A 19,640-nucleotide genomic window follows, 5' to 3' on the forward strand; every position below is an offset into this window, starting at 1 on the left:
TGTGGTTTTATTTCTGGGATTTCAATTCTGTTCCATTGTTCTGTGCACCTGTTTTTGCACCAGTACCATGCTGTTTTGATTACTGTAGCTTTGTAGTATGTTTTGAAGTCAGGAATTGTGATGCCTTCCATTTTGTTCTTTTTTCTCAGGATTGCTTTAGCAATTTGAGGTCTTTTGTTGTCCCATATGAATTTTAGGTTTCTTTGTTCTATTTCTGTAAAGAATGTCATTGGGATTCTGATTGGGATAACATTGAATCTGTAGATTGCTTTAGGTAGAATGGACATTTTAACTATCTTTATTCTTCCAATCCATGTGCATAGGATGTCTTTCCATCTCTTTATGTCATCACCCATTTCTTTCAGAAAAGCCTTGTAATTTTCATTGTATAGTTCTTTCACTTTCTTAGTTGAATTCACCCCGAGGTATTTTATTCTTTTTGTTGCGATTGTGAATGGTATTGTGTTCTTGAGTTCTTTTTTTGTTAGTTCGTTATTAGAGTATAGAAATGCTACTGATTTATGCAAATTGATTTTATACCCTGCAACTTTGCTGTAGTTGTTGATTACTTCTAAAAGTTTTCCGATGGATTCTTTGGGGTTTTCTATATATAAGATCATGTCATCTGCAAACAGCGAGAGTTTCACATCTTCCCTCCCTATTTGGATTCCTTTTATTCCTTTTTCTTGTCTAATTGCTCCTGCCAGGACCTCCAGTACTATGTTAAATAAGAGTGGTGATAGAGGGCATCCTTGTCTCTTTCCTGTTTTCTGGGGGATGGCGCTCAGTTTTTGCCTATTGAGTATGATGTTGGTTGTGGGTTTGTCATATATGGCCTTTATTATGTCGAGGTAGTTCCCTTCTATACCCATTTTGTTCAGAATTTTTTATCATAAATGGCTGTTGGATCTTGTCAAATGCTTTCTCTGCATCTATTGAGATGATCATGTGGTCTTTATTCCTCAGTTTGTTGATGTGGTGGATCACGTTGATTGATTTGTGGATGTGGAACCATCCTTGTGTCCCTGGTATGAATCCCACTTGATCATGATGTATGATCCTTTTGATGAATTGCTGAACTAGGGTTGCCAAAATTTTGTTGAGAATTTTTGCATCTATGTTCATCAGCGATATTGGCCTGTAGTTCTCTTTTTTTGTGCTGTCCTTTCAGGCTTTGGTATCAGCGTGATGTTGGCCTCGTAGAATGTGTTAGGAAGTGTTCCATCCTCCCTAATTTTTTGGAATAGATTGAAAAGGATAGGTATTAAACCCTCTCTGAAAGTTTGGTAGAATTTCCTAGGAAAGCCATTTGGTCCTGAGGTTTTATTCTTTGGGATGCTTTAGATTGCTGTTTCAATCTCTTTCCTTGTGATTGGTCTGTTCAAATTGTCTGCTTGTTCTTGGGTGAGCTTTGGGAAGTTGTAGGAGTCCAAGAATTTATCCATTTCCTCTAGGTTATCGATTTTGTTTGCATAGAGTTTTTCGTAGTATTCTCTTATAATCCATTGTATTTCTGCGGAGTCTGTTGTTAATTCTCCTCTTTCATTTCTGATTTTGTTTATTTGAGCTGTCTCTCTTTTTTTCTTTGTAAGTCTGGCTAGGGGTTTGTCAGTTTTATTTATCTTCTCAAAGAACCAGCTCTTTGTTTCATTGATCCTTTCTACTGCCTTTTTTGTTTCAATAGCATTTATTTCTGCTCTGATTTTTATTATTTCTCTCCTTCTGCTGACTTTGGGCTTTGTTTGTTCTCTCTCTAATTCAGTTAGGTGTAGTTTAAAATTGCTTATTTGGGATTTTTCTTGTTTGTTAAGCTGTATCTGTATTGCGATGAATTTACCTCTTAATACAGCTTTTGCTGTATCCCATATGAGTTGATATGGCATGTTATCATTTTCATTTGTCTCCAGGTATTTTTTGATTTCTTCTTTAATTTCTTCAATGATCCATTGCCTGTTCAATAGTGTATTGTTTAGTCTCCACATCCTTGTGCCTTTCTCAGCTTTTTTCCTGTAATTAATTTCTAGCTTTATAGCATTATGATCAGAGAAGATGCTTGTTATTATTTCAATTTTTTAAAAAATTTGTAGAGGTTTCCCTTGTTTCCCAACATATGGTCTATCCTTGAAAATGTTCCATGCGCACTTGAGAAGAATGTGTATTCTGCTGTTTTTGGATGAAGTGATCTATATATGTCTATTAAGTCCAATTGTTTTAGCTTTTCATTTAGCTCCACTGTTTCCTTGTTGATTTTCTGTCTGGATGATCTTTCCATTGATGTGAGTGGGGTGTTGAGGTCCCCTCCTATTATTGTGTTATTTTTAATATCTTCTTTTAGGTTTGTTAATAGTTGCTTTATGAATCTTGGTGCTCCTGTGTTGGGTGCATAGATATTTATAAGCATTATTTCTTCTTGATGAAGTGTCCCTTTGATCATTATATATTGTCCCTCTGTGTCTCTTTACCTGTCTTATTTTGGAATCTGTTTTGTCTATATAAGTGTTGCGACACCTGCTTTCTTTTGTTTGCTGTTAGCTTGGAGTATTGTCTTCCACCCCTTCACTCTGAGCCTGTGTTTGTCCTTGGGGCTGAGGTGTGTCTCCTGGAGGCAACAAATTGTTGGATCTTGTTCTTTAATCCATTTTGCCACTCTGTGTCTTTTTATTGGAGAGTTCAATCCATTTATATTGAGGGTGGTGATTATTGATGCACGAGGGCTTAAGGCTGTCATTCTGTCGCTTGTTATCCAGTTTTCCTTTGTTACCTTTGTTTCTCGTCCTGTGTGTTTTAGCCTATCCATTGACTTCTGCAATTTCTTATGCTGGGTTTCTTAGATTTTTCCTTATTTATGTTTTGTGTCTCTTTTCTGTTTTTCAGTTTGGTGGCTACCCTGAAGTTTGTATTCAGAATCTCGTGTATAATATAGTCCATTTTCTGGTGGTCTCTTACTTGGCCTAGACTGATTCAGTCCCTTTCCTCTTCTCCTCCTAGATTATTATTTTCATCTCTTCTTCCAACTCGTGTTGTGAGTTTGTGGTTAGAATAATAAGATCGTCTTAACTTTGGTGGTTTCCTTCCCTTTATCCTAATGCTATAGTTGAATATTTGCTATCCTGTTCTGATTCTATCTATTTGTCTCTCTAATCTGTGATTTGTGACCCCTTTTCCCCTTTTTTTCTTTTTTCAGGTATGAGAGCCTTCTTAAGGATTTCTTGTAGTGGAGGACTTTTGGTTACAAAGTCCCTTAGCTTTTGTCTGTCTGGAAAAGATTTAATTTCTCCCTCACATCTGAAGGAAATTTTTGCTGGATAGAGTATTCTTGGCTGAAGATTTTTATCCTTTAAAGTTTTGAATATGTCATTCCATTCTCTCCTAGCTTGTAAGGTTTCTGTGGAGAAATCTACTGAAAGTCTGATAGGGGTTCCTTTGTGGGTTATTTTCTTCTGCCTTGCTGCCCTGAGCATTCTTTCTTTGTCATTCATTTTTGCCATTTTTACTACTATTTACTATTTTACTATTTACTATTTTCCTCATTCTTTTGAATTCTTAGTTCTCTTTCTTCCTCTGTCTGGAGCCATTCAGCCTGTCTATCTTTGATTATGCTAATTTGCTCCTCTATGGTGTCTACATGGGCATTCAGGGAATCCGTATTCTGTTTTATCTGATCCATTGTATTTTTCATCTCTCATATTTCTCATTGATTCTTCTTTATAGTTTCTATCTCTTTTGTGAAGTAACTCCAGAACTCGTTGACTTGTTTCTCCATATTTCCCTTTACCTCATTGAGGTTTTTGATGATAGCTACTCTGAACTCATTTTCACTTAGTTTACCTATTTCCAAGTCCTCAGGACTTAATTCGTTTTTTTATTGTTTTCCTTCTGGTCTGGAGCTTTTATAAATTGCTGAATGGTAGAGGAGCAGTTTTTGCACATGATGGTATTATTCGGTTGCAGTTACAGCCTGTCGCCACTAGATGGGGGTCGAGAGCTGCGTGTTCTGAGCCCTCCACCTTCAGCTGCGATGGCGGTGTGCAGCGCAGGTTGGGGGAGGAGGGACACTTTCTCTCGCGTGCAGACCTGGATTCAGATCACCTCTCGCTCTCTGGTCTCCCGGGGCCCTGGCTTGATGGGGTCCCTGCATGCGAAAGCTTTCCCCTGTTAGTGGGTTTCTGCTGCACAGGTGGTGGGAGTCCTGGATGACCTCTGGACGCGTGGCCCCTGCCCCGTTGCTTCCCTCACCCACGGTGGTGATCCCAGTATCTAGGGGAGGGAGTGAAGTTCTCTCTTACCCTGTTCCAGCTCCTCTGAGGGTGGCTCCAGCCTCTCCGCCCTCTGTGTTTGGCTGATGTAGGTCTCTGACAATCTCTGTTTTATTAGAATTATTGGTCGAAATTCAGTTTTTCGTTTTTTGGTTGTAGTTTGGAGGGGAGAGAGTCCTGGGTGAGCTCACTCTGCCCTGTTGCTGACGTCACCCTCCCTCTCTATTTTTTCTGGTGAGAACATTTAGTTCTACTCTCTTAGCAAGTTTGAAGTACACAAGGCAATGTAGAACTATAGCGACAGTGATTTACGTTAGACCCAGGTTTCGCAGCAGAATGACCTTATTCATCTTACAGCTGAAGGTTTGTACCCGTTCCAACCTCTCCCATTATCCCCACCCCACAGACCCTGGCAGCCACTTTTCTATTCTCTGTGTCTATGAGTTTGACTGTTCTTTTAGAGTCCACAAAATAAGTGATACCATGCACTATTTGTCTTTCTCTGTCTGATTTATTTCACTTAGTATAATGCTCTCGAGGCCCATCCATGCTGTTGCAAATGACAGGATTTCCTTCTTTCTTATGGCTGAATATTATTCCATTGTATATTTATATGTACATACACCGCAACTTCTTCATCCACTCATCTGCTCATGGACACTTGGGTTGTTTCCACATAATGGTTATTGTGGCGATGCTGCAATGAACGAGGAGTGTGGTTATCTCCTCCATATCCTATTTTCATTTCCTTTGCATATATACCTAGAAGTGGATTTGCTGGGTCATATGGCAGCTCTATTTTTAACTTTTTTAGGCACTTCTCTACTGTTTTCCATAGTGGCTGCACCAATTTACAATCCCACCAACAGTGCACAAGGGTTCGTTTTTCTCCACATCCTCACCAACACTTGTTTTTCCTTGCCTTTTTGATGATAGCTATTCTAACAGGTATGAGGTGATGTCTCATTGTGGTTTTGGTTTGCATTTCCCTGATAATTAGTGATGTGGAGCATCTTTTCACGTACCTGTTGGCCATTTGTAAGTCTTCTTGGGAAAAACATCTGTTCAGTTTCTCTGCCCATTTTTTAACTGGATTGTTTGTTTTTTTGCTGTTGAGTTGTATGAAGAATTGCTTTTCAATATGCAGAGTGAGGCCAAAATTGACACCTCATTTAGTCATAATCATGGACACAGACTGAGCCCTGCCTGGGTCACTGTTTACAAGCATCATACGGTTGGTTCCTGTTTATCTTAAGGCACAAACTGTCCGTGTTTATGTTTCTGGGCTCCTTCTAGGCCTTTGTCCTATTTCCTCTCTGCTCCCCTCTCTCCCTTCCCATCTATCAAAAAACAAAAAGCAAAAAAGCTATAAATACAGAAAGTATGTCCCTCCCCCCACAAACAAAAGAAGCCCCCACATATAAATTTGCATCTTCTTTCTAAAGTGATCTTTACACTGAGGAGTCTGACTGGTTTGAAAGTTTGTATAAAGAATGAAAATAATGAGGCAGAAATATGGAGTCTTCGCCTCCTCACCCGCTTATCTCACTTTGGATGAGTCCAGATTGCCCTGGACTGGTAGGGAAGGGTTAATGAGCTGCTACAAAGTTAGTTTAAACTGGATTAACTGCTTCCTGCTGCCTTGGCTGGGTGTTGAGCATCTGTCCTTTGAGCACGGTTCAAGGGGGCAAGGGCACAGAGAAAGTAGAGGTGGCTGGGAGCTGTCAGAGCATTTGTAGGCGTCCTGGCCAACATGCTGTGTTAGGTTTAATAACAGCAAAGCGGAGTTCCGGAATCCACCATCTGTGATAGGGTCAGGCCGGTTGAAGGTGCTGTGTACTCGGGTCCATTTCCCCAGAATTTTCTGGCATACCTCCAGGCCAGCCTTCACTGGAGGTCTGTTTCTCGAGGATTATTTGCTATCCAAAGAATTCTCCAAAGGTTGATTGATGACTCCTGGAACACGTGTGTGAATCCATTTGAAATTGGCTGCCTTTTCACTTTGGTGGTTTGTTTGAGTGTCCATTCTTTCCTGCGTGGATGTGGTCCAGCAGAAAGAGCACCAGATGAGGAGTCTAGGACCTGGCTTCCTTACTAGCTATGTGACTTTGGGTCATTTGCTCATTCATAAAATAATAGACTTAGACTAGTAAATGACATTTAGCATGGGCTCTAAGATACTTACAGATCCATGAGATCTTTTCAATATTTAAAAATGACTCCTAGAAATCATAATTTACCTGTAATATGGCCACACAATTTCAATAAAGCAACAAGATTCTTTGCTTTTGGCTGCTTTAGGTTATGACCACACTGTAGTGCTCTCGCATGCTGCCCAGAGGCTGTGGTCGGCTGTCAAGGACATCATTTCTGGAACATACCTAGTGAGTCAAGCCAAAGTTGTCTGTTAGATTGTCATACTATCTGAGTTAAAATACTACTGCTAGTTCTGCTACTACTACTGATAATGGTGTCTTTGGTGGTGAATCTTCTGAGCCTTTGTAGCTCTGATGTTCTGTAAACTTCTAGGTAGGAGACAGGAAGATGAGGCTATAAGGAGAATCTTCTTGAATAATTATGGCCATTGGTTTGTCTGATTATGAGGTAGGAAAGCTTGCCGCCAGCACTGCAATGTCTCTCCACTCCTGTTTGGTGCCTCTCACTGGCAAGCCTCCATGGTCAAGCAGGGTCATCATGAATTGGCATGTTCCACGTTCCAGGAGGACTTACCTCCACCTACCCCCACCCCATCCCTTGGACACACCCTTTTATTTGCCAGGTAACAACGGGCTCCCTAAATCATTAGTCTGAATGTACTCTATGTAAACTGGCTAAAGGGAGCTATATATCAGGAGGACTGACAATCCACAAACCTTCCTGGGGTCAGGTTGTCTGCACAGATAACCTGAGTGCTCAATAAAAATATGTTGAAATAACTGATGTGAGTGCAATTTGCATTGTCAGTCAAAGCAGGTTAATTCTGCTGCAATCCCTGGAAAGTTTTGATACACAAAGGGGGCTAGTCTGCCACGTTAGTTTCTTAGTGCATCTATTCTTCTTGGAGAATCCAGATAAATAGTATGAAAAAGACTGAAGAAAGAATGCTTAAGACATCTGAGCAAAAGAAATTGCTCTGCAACCCCCTCAGCACTTCGGAAACTTGTTTTCACGTTGGTACCTCTGGATTTCATTTTCCGTCTTTAAAGAAGCGTGGCGTTTTTCACCACGCAAACAAAAGAACGAAAGGAGGGAAGGAAGGAAGGAAGGGACAGAGGAAGGGAGGGAGGGAGGGAAGAGGGAAGGGAGGAAGGAACACTGTAGTTTTGGATTCTGGTGCCCAGAAGTGGTGGTACCTCAGACATAGTAACTATTCAAACAGAACATAGCCATAGAAGTATTTGAAAAATGGCAAACTTACATTTTCCTCTTTAAAAAAAACTTGAAACAGTCAAATGTATTAAACAGAGCAATAACCGTATTTGCAGGTGATGTTTTACTGACACCTGTTTGTAAACATTATGTTATGGAGCAGCTTTAAAAGACCTGTCACGGCAGCTGACTTACAGCCAACACTATGTGCCCAGCACTGCGCTAAGCACTTCACACGCATTGTTGCGTTTAATCCTCCCAGTCAGCTGATGTGGCAGGTATTGTTGTTTTCACAGGTAGGAGGCTCGGTGGGGTCTCTCACTGGCCTGAAGTTGTGTATCTGGACCGCTGTACAGCCGGCACTTGAGCCCCAGTCTCAGAGATTCTACGGCTTGTGTTCCGAAGCCGCCATTGCTGTTGTGCGTTGAACATGATTGGGTGCTTTCTCATCGAAGCTTTTCTCTGTTAGACTTTTTCTAATCTGCTACACAAACTCTGCTGTGTAGCACCCCCTGATCATCGTCTCTTGGAAGCGAAAGCTGCCCTTGTCTTTTAGGGAGCAAGGGTAGGATCCCAGGCTTGGGAGGGTGGAGTGGGTTTGCGAGAACACCTGCAGAAAATCTGAGGGCGAGAACTGATTGAGAGTGATAAAAAGAATTGCCTGCTAGTTATAATTTGAGTAAGTCCTGGGGATGTAAGTGCAGCCGGTGACTATAGCTAATAGTACTGTGTTGTATATTTGAAAGTTGCTAAGAAGGCAGATCTTCAAAGTTCTTATCAGCCCCACTCCCCGCAAATTGCAACTATGTGTGGTGAAGGATGTTAACTAAACTTATTGTGGTTATCTTTGTACAATGTATACATATATCAAATCATTATGTTATACACCTAAAACTAACACAATGTTATATGTCAATTACATCTCAGTTAAAAAAAATAAATTAAAAAATGCCAAGGAGCATTGAAGGCCCAGTACTCTTCCTGAGTTAGAAAGATAAGTGTACAAAGTGTACAATGTTTGGCAGTAGAACATTTCCAGCAATTTACCTCTTTCTAGCCGTGGGGCCTTGCTGAGATCTTAGCAGTGACTGGTCACCGCCTTTTTGAACGCTGCTCCCACAGTAACTACTCGATAATTGCAGCTTCTGCTTTTCAGAAAGACCTCTCTTTCTTTCTCCTCCTCTCTCTCCTTGTACATATCACAGAAGAGAAAGAGGAAGAGAGGAGTGGACAGAATATTTCTAATGATGAAAAGCATGTATTTCGTGTCATTTTATTCTTTTGAAATGTAGATTTCTTGGTAACTTTTAAAAAGAGAAGTAAAGTGTTTCTGAATTCCTTTTCAGGTTGGGAATTGAGGGGAATATTCTGGACATTATGCTTAGCTAGTGAAATAGCTTTAGCATTCCTTAGCAACCAAAAAGCTTTATAGACATCTCAGTTAGGAAGTTTTTTCGGAAGGTATTTCTCTTATGTGTGACATAGAGTAGAATTTTGACCTGAATTTAAACAAAAATGTTGTAAAATTGAGGTTTGAACTAGCAGTATGCCACATTGTTTGCATATTAAAGAGTGATATAATACTTTTAAAGCATTCCGCTCTACTTTTTACAGCAGGTGGCCTAAGAGCATCTGTTTTTATTTAATTTTTTTAAAATTCTAAATTAAAAAAAACTCAAAACAAACTCGGAAGTACAAAAAGTTATAAAGGGGCAGGAATTAAAGACTTTAAAATCCCACCTCAGAGAGGCAATCACTGTCAACATTTCCTTCCAATCTTTTCTCTACTCTTGTTGCAGGTAGTTGCTGTGACACGATGTATCGGTCAGGAGAGGCTTAGCTGTGATGTGTGATAAGCATCTCCACATTTCGACCACGTGGAACTACAGGTACTTGTTTCTCATTCATGCTACGTGTCTACTGCAGGCCTATTGGAGACCCTGCACCCATGTGGTTGTCTTCACTCAGAACGATGAAAACCTGGAACATCTCTGGTAACCATGGCGGGGTGGAAAGAGTGCTCTGAATGGCCACACACTGGAGATTGAAGGCTCAGGCTGGAAATAACACACACTACTTCTGCTCAAAAATCAACAGCAAGGACTGATCACATGACCATACGGACCACAGGCCATTGTTATATCATGTAAGCTTTATTAAACAATACAATTATTATTAAACAATACTTTTAAAGCTCAGTTTGAGTTGTATGAAACTCACAAAATTAAGTTTCTTTCCAAATTACTTTACAATTCAGACTTGCAACTAATTCCTATTGGATTGTGAGGGTTCATTTGTGTTGGTCATGTTCATAATATCTGGTATTGGAAATTAATACCCCCCTCCCCCACTCCAGATGTTTCCTTCTATGTGCTGACTGACCCACTAGTTTAACACTTGTCCTCTGGTGACTTAATTTGACTGGTGAGTTTGGAAGGAGAAGTTGGTCGTCATAACCCAGCCTTCTGTCTTCTTCCTCTTGAGAGGGAGCTGTCCGCAGGAGGTGCAGTCTGCCCTCCCTCCCAGTGCTGCTGGGGAGAGGCTGGCCTGCCTCGACTCAGCTGAGCAGTCATCCCGGTTTGCTCAGGCTGAGGGTTTCCTGGAACGTGAAGCTTTCAGTGCTAAAACCAGGAGGGTCTTTTTCTGTGACCGACTGGTCAAACCTGGGGAATTTCAGGATCCAGGATGCGGCAACCGATTTATTCCACATATAAGCCACACCCTCTATATTGTGTTTTTCAGTAATGTCAGTGATAAACGTGATAGTTTAGTGTCCCATCAAAGACAGGTTTTTGTCTCATTTCTCGGTTGGACCAGAACCCCGGCAAGTAAGAGAGATGCTATTTATCGGGTCTATTCAACCTGAGCACTGGATTAATACCGTCCCCATTTACCCTTTCCCCTGTAGCCTTACCATGGATGGACTTGGCAGCCTCCCCAAATAAGGAACCCAGATCTGAAGTTGTACTTCTCCAAGATAAACATCCCCATGGGACTAATAAGCTTGATCTAATTGAGGTGTAAGATCAGAGTTTATTTATCTATTTGGCTTCTATAGTGTAATTTCTCCAAAGCCCAGTGATGTTTAGATAACCAGACCCCTGGTGATGAAGGCAGGGTCAGATCAAAGTCAGCGCAGAAGAGCAGGGGAGGACGTGAGGAGAGGAGGCTGAGCGGGAGGACAGGCACCAGGCCGGCCCCCTCACCCCGCGGAGGCCCAGGGTGTGGAGCAAGTCATAGAGCAATTTTTGATTTCTTAGTGAGTGGGGCAGCACGAACGCCGTGGCTGGATTCACTTCAAACGTGGAGAACGGAGGGGAGCAGCCAATATGCCAAGAGATTTACTCCCACTTTTTACACAGAAACGTTGTCACATATGCTGCTTTCTTTTACTTTTCATAAATTGACAAATATTTCAGTTAAAGCAAGGATAAAAAGAAACAAAAGCGCCTTTGAACACTGAAGTAACTTCCTAACAGTTTCATTTGTATAACCTCTTCTGCACTACATATTTGCGTATCTGTCATTGTTACAAATATAGCCTCTTAAATATTTTTAAGATCTGTTGTGGTTGATATTCAGCTGCTTTTACTGTATGCATGCCATGGTGAGAATCAAGATATCACACAACTGGCACAGCAGGGGCCTGGCCAATCGGGACAAATACTGGATGTGCACCCCCTGGTGCAATGATGTGGCCCTGCGTTCCCACGGAAAACCAGCCCTGCACATATGCGAACGTGTTGGGTATCCTGTTAACACCTTTCTGCAGGTACCTTGGATTCCTCAGTTCTCTGACTACTTTTGTGTTCTCTGCCATGCTAAGCCTCCATATCTTTTTATTCTTCCTTCTTTTAGTAGAGTACTTCTCACAGAGTGGTGCTCTGGGGAGCTTGTTAAAAATGCAGATGTCTGGGCCTGCCTTCAGGCCTGCAGAGTCAGGCTCCCATGGGGGCCCAGGCTCCGCCTTTTGACAGGCTTCCCAGGCCATTCTAATGCAGCTGTTCCCTCCCCAGCGTCTTTCTCCATCTCTAAAGGGACACTGGTAATGTGCCTGCACTTACCTCCTGCTGTCCTTAACTCCCCCAGCTCTCATCTTATGATCAGCTTCTTAAAGGCAGGCTTTTCTTCTTATTGTTTACATTTGCAGACCTTCAACTTCATCTGCTCAGTCATCCTCTTCCTCATCTCAGACTCGCTGAGGATAAACACAGCTTTTTCCAAAGGGACGGCACGTGGCCAGTGTTCGGCCTCACCTTCTTGGCTGCAGAGGAGACTTTCCCTCTTTCGAGGCTCTACGGATAAAAAAGAGAAAGAGAATCAGCCTCCCGCCCCCTTCCCCTTCTGGGTGGGAAGGTGGGAATGAGGAACTCACTATTCTGTCAGGAACAGAAATGGCAGGTCTCAGTTTTTCTCCTCCAGACCAGTTTCATAGTCAGTGCGTTTATGCACATATTTATCTTACTTTAGTCAGAGACCATCAACAGAGCTGGTGGTTTCTGTAACCACTGGCTTTTTAAAAGCAGGTTTTAGGATCTTTTAGCAGTTTGTGGGCTTGGAGTGGCATTAGCTATGTGCATGAATATGCTCTCGGATGTGGAAAATGCCCAGCGTGTCTTCCAAAATGAGTCCCAAGTACTCTCGTGGAAGCACTTCAGCCAGGGCCCTCTGCAGGCTGGGGAAGCTAGATGTGAGCATTGCTGCAACCGACCAGTATCACCAGGCTGTTGCTATGTCGTTGGCTTTCTACCAGTGCTGCAGAGGCCTAGAGAAGGCTACAGACTGGTTCTTGACCATTTGGTGTATCTGAGGAGAAACGATCCACATGCATGAAATGAAAGAAAATCAACACAAGGCTGTGTAAGCTGACATTATCCACACTGTAGGTGCTGTAGGAACTCAAAGGAGAGTGTGAAACCAGTAAACAGTTAGCCGTTGATGATTAGGTAGTTAGTAACTAAAGCTTTTTTCTTTCTTGCAATTACTGATTAGATCTTTTAGTTGTTCCCCTGCCCAGTGTTAACTGTGCTATGTAGGCAATACGCTATCTGGCTCCCACTAGGCTCCTATAGATAACATCTCCCTGGAGCCTGGGTCACCATGGTAATGGGTGTTTGAGCTGTTTTTCGGGGATTAGGACCCCCTTGTCCAGTTCAGGCCATCAACTGAGACCACCAACCCATCATCTGCCTGCACAGATGCCCAATAAGTGACATTTTGACATCAAGAGGCTAAAAAACTCCACCCTCAGATCACACTGCCATTTTGTGAGCATGTGTCCTATGAAGAGGCATGGAGTCTGACTGCGCTTGCGCAGACCATCAATTACCTCACCTCTCCTCACCTCCAGTCGTCTATCTCCACACTTCCGACCACCTTGTCCCCCTACCCCATAAATATCCCTGAGCCCTCGTTTTGGGGACACAGATTTGAGACTCATTCTCTTGCTTCCTCACGTGGCCGCCTTGTGATTAAACCCTCTCTCTGCTGCAATCTCATCATCTTGCTGTTTGGTTTTCTGGTGACCGGCAAAAATGAACCTGATGCAGTAGCAAGAGGAACCAATGAGCACTGGAGGGGCGGGGCAAAGATTCTTGGAGAAGATGGACGTAAACTTCACCTTGAAGGATTGGGGAGGACACTGCAGACCCAGGAGGAATGTGAGCAAGGCTCAGGGATGGGGCTGACTGTGTGGGAATTAGCCCAGCAACAACAAGAGCTCATCTGGGACCTGTGGGGGCCCCTGGAAGGCAGGCGGAGAAGCTCAAAACAAAACAAAACAAAACAGGAAGTAGGGGGTGGTCGAATGTTTCCGAATGGGGGAAGCGACATGTTTAAAGAAAAGCTTTTGTGGTTTTGTAGAAATGACTTTATGACCCAGGGTTTCACTGCAGTTCAAGGACTTAGCAGCCACCTCGCTGGGCTCTGAGGGGCTGCGATTTGGCTCAGAGCTGCTCCTTCCTCTTAGACTTGATGTCTCTGATTTATCAAGTGATGATTATGGTGACAATGATGATGGTGATGATGACGGTGGTTTTTTGTAGCCCCTCTCTATGTCCAGGCATTGACCAATCAGAAGGGACGTGGCTTTGCGTTGGAGCAGTTTCCTGAGGCCTCCCGCGGGTCCGGGAGCTAACCCTTTGCTTGCTGGATCACGGCAAGTGTGGGTGTCTCTGGGGGAGGTTTGGGGGCAGGTCAGAGAAGTGGCTTCTTTTTCTAAAGCATTAGGGAGATATTTAGATACCTTAACAGCTAGTCCAGCTATTCTAGATCGGACTGAACAGATATCAGTTTCTTATTGATGTTTAGTTCTCGGTGATCGAAGCTGAAAATAGACAACAGGGAGGCTGAATGATACATTCTACCATACACAACAAGAAAAAAACAATTCTGTATTAGATTTGTCTCTTGGATTATAGCTCCTGTTTTTATCTTGGTAAAAGATTTCCTGACTTTTCAACGTTTTTCAGAAAAAGGTTGAATGGGAATGAGGGAGGGGAGCAGAGACGGGAAGAAGGAAGCAGTGTTCCAGAGCAGCGGTGGAAGAGAGCATTCTCAGTCCCGCTGCTTGCAGAGGGGGCGCTCCAGCCTGCGGGGAAGCAGCCCCTTGGGAGGTGTTTGTCCTGGTGAAGAACTCTTTGGTGCATCTCAGCGCCTTTATGGTGAGTGGAGAAGTGAGCGTGAATGAGTGAAAAAAGAAAATGAGGCCTGAGAGGAGAGTGAAGAGACTCAAGTTCTAGCTCTAACCCGACACAAGCCAGCCGTGGAGGCAGGGGCAAATCCATCTTTCTGGAATTCATTTCCTTGCTTCTAAAATGGGGATAACTATTCCTGCACTCCACAGGGGGCGGTGGGCTCTAATGAGATGATACCGTGTGTGTGTCCTGGTGAGCATTCATGTGAAAACAAGCATTCTTTGTCTCTTTCCACTCTAGCCTGCTTTGTAACTTTCTGTGTATTTTTCAGACAACCAGAGTCCAGATAACTTACTTTCAGCCAGCAGAGTTGCCTGATTTTGCTCTAGTGGGTCTTTCCTCCCAGGTAGGAGCGGTTGAACTGGCTGTCTTGCACTCTCTGCCAGCTCCGGGAGGCCGAGGGGCTTTTGCGGGGAAACAGGGCTTCAAGCCTTGCAGGGGCTTCTTGGGCAGTTGTCCCCAGTCAAATCTTGTGATCTGATGCTCCTTGAGGGGCATGGAGAGCTGGTGAAACAGACTGTTGACCATGAGATTCCTGGAGCATCTGCCCACTGACAAGAAGCCTGAATTTCTCCCAGTCAAATGATCCCCTGCAGCGTGGATGATCGAGGACGTAGGTTGAATGTTAGCTGGGCCTCTCACCACAGTTGAGTCACTGAGCAGCCAGAACATCCTCCCGTCTGAGGGCTAGATGTGACCCGGGGTCAGGATTGTTCTGACTTCAGTTTCCTTTACTTTCCTCATCATTTCCAGGCGGCCCTCTTCCTGACGTGAGACATACTGGCCTCTGTTTATGGAACTTGTGGGTAAACTTAGATTTGGGGGTCCAAGTGCACTCAGCAGGGGGAAGTCAGATTGCTGACAGCCAACCCAGGATCTACGTGGATGCCAAGCAAATGGCAGAGGGACCTAGATTTGGAACTAGAACATTCCAGTTCGGGTTCTAGCTACAACACACTCAGTACCTGTGAGCATCCTGGGGGCATTAGGGAAGCCTGGCTCACTGCTCAAACTTACGAGCTGAAGGTTCCTTGACTGAAAATGAGAGCAATAATCTTTGTCCACCTCCTACTCCCACCCCCAAGATTTGTTGTAAAGATCAAATGATATACTGGATGTTTAAGGAAGTACTTTTCAGTGGTCAGGATGGTGTAACGTGAGGTCTTTCTCTACTGCCACATTCGGGGGAAGGAGGAGCACTGACCCCTAACACACGGCCATTGGGAAACCTCTGGAATATTGTCAGGGCCCCTAGGGTTCACTTGGGTCAGCTTGGCTGTTCCTCAGACCTCTGGGAACCATGCTCGACTGCACGGCAGGCAGTTTCTTGGGGTGACAGAGAAGGAAATGGCTTAAGCAGCTTGGCCTTTAGACACACCTGGGAGTTATTCGTGTTGCCAGGCCAGGGGGTGGGACTGCTGCTGGTTTCCTTTTTTCCTTTCCAGGCTGGCCTCGTTGAGGTGCAGATGTTTCTTTAGGGGCCTGTGTGATGGGGTGCTGGTGAGAACACGCTGTGGACACAGCATGGCGTTGGAGGTGTTCCTGTTCCAGCCTAGGGATAGCCAATAGCCGATAGCTTTTAAGGAAGGACAACTGGCCAATATGTTACTGTCCACTCCCGTACCTGCCCTTAATCCCATTTCCAGAAAAGATAAAATTTCTCTACCTCCAGAAAGTGCCAGAGAGGAGCTGTACCCTGGGTTGGTTCACAGTTCTGTCTCAACTGGCATTATTTTATGTGCTGGATTGTGCCAAAATCTACTCCACCAAGTCCTCGTTCCTTCGTGTGTTCAAAAGGATATGAAATCCATGTTTGGGGCCTATTAACACTCATTCATCATAGACCGTTGGCAAGAGTTTTTATCCAAGAATGATTTCCTGCCTGGAGATGAGGCCCGTCCAGGGGCAGTGGGTTTTACCCCTTGCTCTGCTCTTGTCTTGCTGTGTGACCTAGGCTAATCTGCTTGTACTTTCTATTACCCATATCTTCAGCCTTAAAAGATGATGTCCTTTTAATTTTAAAAACAAAAGCTAAACAAAACCCAAAACCCACTAATCTTCCAAAACAGAAAAAAATGTGCTTTTTGAAAAGAGGAAATTACTTTTTATTAGGTGTAAAAACCAACAAAAAGTCTCCCAAAATTTCCAGAGGCCTGGGAGTTGCCATGAACCGCTGACCCCATTCTGTTAGGTTGGCAATCAGTCTCCCCGAGTCTTCCGTCCAAGCAAAACGGTGAGCTTGACTTGTGCCACGGCACACACTTGCCTCACATCACAGCGAGAGATGTTTCCGTATCCTCTGGAGGGTGCCAGTGTGTCTTGGTCCAGGTCTTTTGTAAGGGACATTAGTTAATAGATTCATAAAATATGCTGGGGTGGATCTTGAAGGACAATGGCAATCACATCATTTGCAAAATGAGGAAAATGCAGCTCAGAAAGGGAGGCGTTTGCCTAAGTCGCGTGCTGGTTGATGGAAGATGTGGGACTGGAACCTCATCCTGCAGAGCGGTACACTTACCAGTACTAAGTCCCTGGAGACTCAAGAAGAATATTGCTGGTGGACTCATGCTTACTGCTCGCCAAATATTCCATGTGCTCCCCTACATTTCCCACTAGTCAGGTTGAGGACACGTGACTAGATCTGGCCAATGCACAGAACTGAACAAAAGTCAACAGGAAGCAAACTTTTGTTGTGTAAAGCCACTGAAACTTTGGAGGCATTTTTGTTATTGAGGCAAACCTAATTTATCCTGATCTATGCTCAACCCAACTTTGCAAAGCCATTCCAGAAAAGCTGACTCTTCGCAGGTAGTGTAATATCTCCTCCAAAGGGTGATGTCTTTTATTGACTGAAACGCAGTATAGTATCACAGTTTTGAGACAAACTTTGCTTTCTACAGCCTTGGGAGTCTGGTTGCTGGGTGTGCCTCTCAAATCCACCATTTATTAGCTGGGTGATTTTTGAGCAATTTACTTAGCCTCTTGTGCCTCCGTTCCTCTCTATAAAGTGGGAATATAAATAATGACGCTATCATTGACTTGTGAGAAGACTAGAGGAGACAACATAGGGAAAACCTAATTACAGTATCTAGTGCAGAGAAAGCTTTTGATATATTAGCTCATATTATTTACTGAACATATGCATTCAGTAAAAGGCACTGCACTGGGCTTTTCAGATGCTTTAGGAATGAACTGACCTGAATCTTGTCTTCAAGGTACTTCTCATGTATCGCTGGTCAGGAACCCAGCAGCTAGATGCGTATCCATGTAAGACAAATCCCAGTTCACAGGCATGGACAGTATGGGCCCTCTGGGTACCAGCCTTGGAAGAACTGCCCTAGAGAGCCCCAAGTTCCAACCGCTGCCTGTGACCTTGTCACCCAAGTATGTGGAGTCTCTAGGATGGTGTTGAACTGTGCCTCACAGAGGAACCAATTCAGTTTTGGGACTGGCAAAGAGTTGCTTTTAGAAAAAGATTGGTATTTGAACTTAGGTTATGTGATAGCTCATATGAGTAGAAGATTTCAAAATACCTAAGGGCAATGGTTGAAATTAATGAGTACTCTCCTCTGGGCAAAAAAAAAAAAAAAAAAAGAAACCCAACAAAACCTTACAAGGGAAAAATCATAAACCTCTGGTTCCAAATAAGTAGCTCGCATACCCTGGCTCTACTCAATGCCTAGAGAGATTTTTCTTTATTAAACAACATCAGCTACCATGCTCCTGTGAGGCTGGCGTTGGTCTGGGGTCCGGGGCAGCAATGCAGGGCGGGGGACCACTCCTTCAGGATTCCCTGCCTGCCGTTTGGAACAGTGTGTACTCTGTCCTCCTGCCCCTGGCCCCCCACGCCCAGCAGAATGACTCAGGAATCCTTACTTTTTGACTTTAGCTATTTTCTACAGACTAAAAGGGAAGGAAAAAACAAAACATCCTCTGCAATGCCCAGGGCCTTGGTTCCTGGGGTGGAGATTGTGACTGGCAGGGCACTTTCCTTTGGTTCTGCCACAAACTTAAAAGCAGCTCAGAAATGAGGAATGGGTTTTCAGTTCCTCTTGTCCGTAGGATGATTTTTTTAAATAGGAAAGGCCCAGTTGTGACTAATGATCCACATGGGATCATTTCTTCCCACACTCCCCTCTGTCAATATCCTCTGTCGTGTGAACCAAATTGTTGTTAAAAATATTCCCAACCTGGGCATTTCCATTAGACAAAAAACAACCTGTCTGTGAGATGAGCTTTGCATATGTCTTCCTGTCTGTTTCTTTCTGAGAGGTTATTTTTTTAAACTCATAAAAAATCATTACCCTTTTTTTGGAGGTTGTTAGAAGATAGCCTGAGATGGGGAAGGTGTCATAAAATGAAAAAATAGCACTTTCCACTTTTCAGAACACTTTCACTTTCACGGTGTAATTTGATTTTCCTAGCATCTCCGTGAGGTGTGTTGAGTAGACATTTTAATCCTGATTTTCCAGACAAAGGAAGTGAAGCATGGAAAGCCTCAGGAACACAGGAAATCAATTGCAAAGTCAGGACCAAAACCTAATGCAATGTTCCCAAGTGATAATAGGGAAGAAAGGACTCTTTGTAGAAGCTCAGGAGACCGGTGGTTGATTTCTTATCTGCCTCTAAATAGGAGTGTGGTCTTTAACAGATCGTTTAAAATCTTTGAACCCCAGTTCTCCTATTTACACAATGCTGGGGCTGGATGCATGCCCTCTAACATTTCACCCCTCCATGGCTCTTTCTACCCTATGAAGAGGTTGCAAGCCAGTGTACAGGTAAGGATTGGAGCCGCTCCTGGGGGATACCACATGGTGCCTCCCAGAAGAACGGGAAACCTCACTGTCATGCGTGCAGATGTCAGGGGCCTGCCATTTCTATCCTTTCAGATGCCTGGCCTCTGAGGTGTGCCCAACATGCTGGGCATGCTTGAGACAGAGCTGACACAGCAGAGGGAGTAAGGCCTCTGCGGCTTCTCTATCTCCGCATCTGACAGAGTGGAGCACCAGAGCTGGGTGCGTACGAGGTGCCATCACGAGTACGTATTGTTTCAAAAGAGAGCAAGGGGACAGTGACGACTTGGCTGGGAGACCAAAAATGAAAAGGCCTTGTGTTCACCAGGAGGAAATTCAGAAACAAGAAATTCAAAACAAGACTCCCTTCCACTCTCTTCCCACAGGGGCAGCAAGCACCGAGGGACGGCATTTTCACCCCTTAATAAATGCTAACCTTTATCTTGTAGTCAGAGGTTTATCTTCCACTGGATCTCCTTGAGCCTTTGGAAAATATTGAGATAGTACAACCAAGGACACAGCCCTCC

This window comes from Equus caballus, chromosome 2, assembly GCF_041296265.1.
Source record: "Equus caballus isolate H_3958 breed thoroughbred chromosome 2, TB-T2T, whole genome shotgun sequence".
Lineage (NCBI taxonomy): Eukaryota > Metazoa > Chordata > Mammalia > Perissodactyla > Equidae > Equus > Equus caballus.